Raw genomic sequence first — 5,706 nt, forward strand, 5'->3', positions numbered from 1 at the left:
AGGTAACACTGTGACTACTAACTTGTGCTAACTCAGACTGAGTTAACACTGTGGTAACACTGTGACTACTAACTTGTGCTAACTCAGACTGAGGTAACACTGTGGTAACACTGTGACTGCTAACTTGTGCTAACTCAGACAGAGGTAAAATTGTGACTGCTAACTCTTGCTAACTCAGATGTATCATTGTGACTGCTTACTCGATGCCATAGCCCCTCTCAGATTGAGGTAGCCTGTGATTACTAACTGGTACTAACTCAGACTGAGGTAACATTGTGACTGCCAACTCGTGCTAAGACTGAAGTAACATTGTAACTGCCATAGCCCCTCTCAGACTGAGGTAACACTGTTACTGCTAACTCATGCTAACTCAGAATGAGGTAGCATTGTGACTGCTAACTCATGCTAACTCAGACTGAGACTGGCTAACTCGATACCATAGCCCCTCTCAGACTGAGGTAGCTTAACACTGTGACTGATAACTCAATAGGTGTGAGGACTCCTCAGCCCTGACACTGTAAATCCCCCAACACTCAGTATATTGTTTTACCTTGCGGCTCTTTCCACTACTACCTATGACACCACAAGTTCACTGTGCTTCCTTGTCTTGCCTTATCAATGGTGTCTATTGGGTTGATGCCTTGCTCTGTAGTCTGCACCAAACGTTTCATTTCTGAGTGTATGTTAGTCCATACCAGCTAGCTCCAGTAGATGGCAGCACTAGCGGTATGTTGGAGTGAGATTGATGATACAAACCTATGTGATGGTTACTCGGGTCTTGTTTTACGAATATGTATCTCTGAATAAATCAATCCTGTTGCGTGTTGAGCACAGTTTTAACTCCAGATTCTATTCACCTTTGCTTGAAGATGACAGTTGAGAGATAAATTGTGTCAGAGTCACTCAGTCACACGCAGTAAGAGGTTCCTCAGAGAACAGATGGCATGATGTACTACGCTACGCTGCTGTAATAAACTGAGGGAGAAGTTGTTAAAAGTCACACACACACGCATGCTAGGAGTCTTGTGACGCAGGGCCAGACCCCAGAGTTTCCTGGAGAGGTGCCCAGACAGTAAGCAGCTGATGGTGTGGCTATACCTGGCTGACCAGACAGACCTGGCTCCTCCACGCTGGCCTGGGGGACATGACTCAGGACCCAGTATGGGAGCAGTAAGATGGACTGGTTATATTTGGATCAGTTCAGTGGAATTAAATTACTAGCAAGCTGAGTCACAGCAGGTAACAGGAGCAACTCGAGCGTAGTCCACAATGTTCCAGACATATAAAAAGAAAAACCATTAAACACCTGATATGAACAGCAACATTTCTGTTTGTGATGTTAGTACAATCAGTCGCATATATGGTACATAAATCACCCATGTTTGTCTTCAAATGCTGAATTAAATCCATCCCTCCAATCTGAACAAACATGCTATCAACAGACATCTCCAGCGACTGAGATCCCGGTATCACAATAACTAGAAGCCTGAGATATCTCCCCAATAACAGAGCCTCAGGCGAGCCACAGAGGAACTGTCTGAATCTAGAGCATACTACAAAGTGTACACTACAACAGAGTCTACTTTACATCGTCTCTTGAGGTGGCTTCGGGTGGCTCCATCCCGAGACGTTCTCCGCCAAACGGACTGTCGCGACTAGACTCCAGCGCCCCACACTAAAACCCGCCTCTCGAGCCCCTGGCCTCGGATAAATCAGTTCAATCGGGAATACACCTGTAGATTAACCTGCCGGCTGGCCAGGCTGGCTTCGTTTTAAAACAATCGAGGACACCTGACCGAAGAGCAGAGCTTTGTCCAACTGCCTGCCTGTCTAAAATAGGTCTGCCTACACAAAGACAATTAGGGGCTGAGGGTTAAGCCTCTTATGGCTCTTAGAAGACTAACTTTTGCTCTCTCAGAGCACGGGAACACCAGACTAATCAACGAGGGGACTTGAGAGGCTTGTTTCTGAGAAAGAAGGGTGCTTACAGGGCTGTCTACAACCTGGCTGATACACCACACACACACACACACAAACACACACACATACACACAGAATACGTCAGAAAGCAACTGACACAGTAGCCTACCCGACAACTGCTAATCTGATACCTCAACTTTATCAAATCTTTTAGTAACGGTGAAAGGTGTTACACAAAATACTTACGGGGAAAGGTGAGTTCCTGTTGGAAGTAAGCTGGTCAGTTAATAGCTCCTATAAGCAGAGGTCTGAGCTCACCAGTCTGGCCACAGTGGAAGACGTGCCTGTGCCAGTGTGTGTGTGTGTGTGTGTGTGTGTGTGTGTGTGTGTGTGTGTGTGTGCGTGCACGAGTGTGTGTGTATTGGTAGATATATCTCAGGGATGAACTTCCATAAGCTGCAGCAAAGTCAGATGGGTCAGGACATGATGTGACACCATGTCGTGTGTGTGTGTGTGTATGTCTGTGTGTGTGTGTGTGTGTGTGTGCGTGTGTGTGTGTGTGTGTGTGTGTGTATGTCTGTGTGCGTGTGTGTGTGTGTGTGTGTGTGTGTGCGTGTGTGTGTGTGCTCTCATCTATACAGTCAGTCAGTCCAGCACAGGAAAATAAAAGAGACGGATAGGAGAGCAAGCCACCTTAGACTATTGAGATGAACCCACAGCCTTGGAACACACTCTCAGTGTTTATGACCACACATCTGTGAATGAAAGCTTGTGATTTAGAAAAGGTGACCTGGTTTGGTCTGAGAAAACAGAATGATGAACACGTTCCCCAGGCAGGAAGTGTGAAGAGGGCCTGGTCGGAGGGAGAGCGGCCCGCCTGGGGTAAGTGGATTAGGGGGACGGAGCAGAGCACGATGGATGAGGCCTTCAGAGCAGCAGGTTTCCACCCTCTGTCTCTCTTTCTCTCTCTCTGTGTCTCTCTCTCTCTGTCTCTGTCCCCTGGTCCTGGCTCAGGCCCTGGTCAGGATAGGCTAATTAGCATAAGATAGCAGTTAGATAGATGGCAGCTTTCCTGTCGGTCCCTCCCCTGCAGACCTAGAGAGTCGGAGGTCAGCCGCTAAGGTCTCTGCTGTCTATGTGCCCAGGCTCATCACACTGACACCCTGCTGCCCGGCTAGAGAGAGAGAGAGAGAGGGAGAGAAAGGGAGGGAGGGAGATAGAGGGAGGGAGTGAGAGAGAGAGAGAGAGAGAGAGAGTGGACGAAGAGAGACAGTACAGGACACAAGGTATAAAGACCTACCTTAAAGAACGCCTACATAAACTATTATACTTTAAATTATACCTATTATAAACTTAAATAACTCCTCAATCCACCAAATCTCTCCTATAATCTATCTTGAAACAGTCAGCTTCTCCATACCCCCAGGACTAAGCTCCGCTCTATAGGACACCAGGGGCCTTTTGCTCAGCTGCCCTCCCTGACAATCTGAGGGCACCACAGACTCTGGGTTCTTTTAAGACTGGTCTAAAACCTACTTATTTAGTAAAGCTTTTTGTATGTAATGTGTCTATATTTGATATATTAATTAGTGTCTCTGTTTTCTTAATGACCCACTGTACGTACAGTGAAAGAGTGGACACCACTGACTCTCCATGAGAACTCTTCAGATGCTTGTTTCTAGTGGTCCAGTGTGGAGTTGGTCCTGTGTGGAGTTTGCAATGGTCCTGCTGATTGTGTGTTTATTATCGAAGAGCTTTCAGGCTCTGTGTTTGGAATACATGTGATTGTGTGTGTGTGTGTGTGTGTGTGTGTGTGTGTGTGTGTGTGTGTGTTAGGGCTGTCAAAAGTGCCATGAAATTGAGTTTGAATATATTTTAATTAATTTAGTAGACTTCGAACGATATTCGAATTTATATGTTGTTGTTTTTTTAAAAGAAGATTTTTCATGAATATAATAGCCTAATGAAATAACCCTTGACTATAATATTGTACTGTGAACACTGTTACCCCTTGCTGAGGTCTGGATTACTGGATTGTTGCCCGTAAATAAATTGTAGCCTATAAATGTTTAGCCTACTTATTCAATAACCTACAAGTGTATTAATATTACAATATTCAAACTCTCAAATTTAGGTTCAAACTTATTTTAGATATTCAACATTTTTTCGAACTTCGATTTTTTTTTGCTAGCCCTAGTGTGTGTGTGTGTGTGTGTGTGTGTGTGTGTGTGTGTGTGTGTGTGTGAACTTCAGTGAATTAACTATAGTCTTTATGAGCCATTGCTGTGCGGGGAAGCCTGCTCGATGTCACCGACACATTATGAGGCAACAAGCTCTGTTATTCAACGTGGTGTGGGACAGAACAGGCAGGGATGCTGACCGTCTGGCATAGTGGGCTGCAAGACCTGTCCTTCAACAGCCCACCTTCACACACACATTGTGAGTGCTTGTTCACTGATGTGTGTGTGTGTGTGTGTGTGTGTGCTCACTGTTGTGTGTGTTTGTGTGTACGGTCTCTGCCTACTCACACTACATGACTAACTGGCTTGTACGCCCTCCCACTCAACTCATCTACCATTCAGAGGAATCTCACAGTATGAACATATACAAACAACACTCAGTAGATGGAGTGAACACTCTCCCTCTCTCTCAGACACATACGCGCACGCACACACATACGCGCATGCACACACATAAACACACACACACACATCCACAAGTACAAATGTGCACCTGCGTGTGTGTGTGCGTGTGTGTAGCTGTGCCTGCTCTGACTGGAACATACTCCTCCTATGTGGCTGCTGAACCTGTGCTGATGCGGGTACAGTGGATGCAGCCAGCCTGTTAAAGTATTAATTCATACCCAGGGAAGCCAGTCAAGTCCTTTGAAGGGAATGCCCCATCAACCTAGTTTCCACCTCATCATGGTAGAAGCACACGCTAAAGCTGCCGAGCCTACCTTTGGACCTGTTCCCTAAAACTTTAACTTGAGAATTGTAGCACATGACGCTACTGAATATTGTAGTCTATAGTATTTGTCTTTTGTGGCGTGACATGCCATCAGCGCATAATGTATGCCTCTAAATATTTAAGCAAGTGAATCAAATCTGGACGCATACATTTATTCTGATTACTGCTACTGTAAACCCCGTCATCCCACACGTAGCTTACCCTCTGACACAACCGCACGAAACTTCAATGTGATCGAATCATATAAATCAGAAAGAAAGAAAAACGCTTTCTGGACGCGCGCTTAGGCTACTGTACACCGGACAGCCTCGGAAGCGCACCGCACCAAGGACGTAAACGACATGCTGCTGAATCCAGCCTACCTTGGTCGTAACGATGCATATGCAGTCCATTCTCCAGAGCACCGCGGCAGCCCCGAACCTCCTCTCAGCATCTCATTGTCGCCCACCGCGTCTCCGAGTTCACAAGCGGGGAAAAACTAGCCTACCTCCTGACAGCGCGCCGTAAATACACACACACACACACACCGCGACAGAGTGAGCGGCTCATACCACACAGCGGGAGAGGTGAATTAAAAAGTCTGACATTCCCCCCGAATTTCGTCGATGGATGCTGGCGGTTGTGTGAATTAACCGGAGGATGCTCTGCAGTTGCTCCGGGCGGGTTGCAGTGCGCCCCGGCTAGCAGATACTGGAACGTTAGTCTCATTGGGTCAGCGCTTAGGTAGTATGCGGGGTGGACAGAGAGTGGTAGGCTACCGTGTTCTCTGTGGCCTAGTAGCCTACCACTAGCCTGATCAAACCTTTCAACTTCAAT

Source organism: Borostomias antarcticus, assembly GCF_949987555.1.
Source record: "Borostomias antarcticus genome assembly, chromosome: 10".
NCBI classification, from domain to species: Eukaryota; Metazoa; Chordata; class Actinopteri; order Stomiiformes; family Stomiidae; genus Borostomias; species Borostomias antarcticus.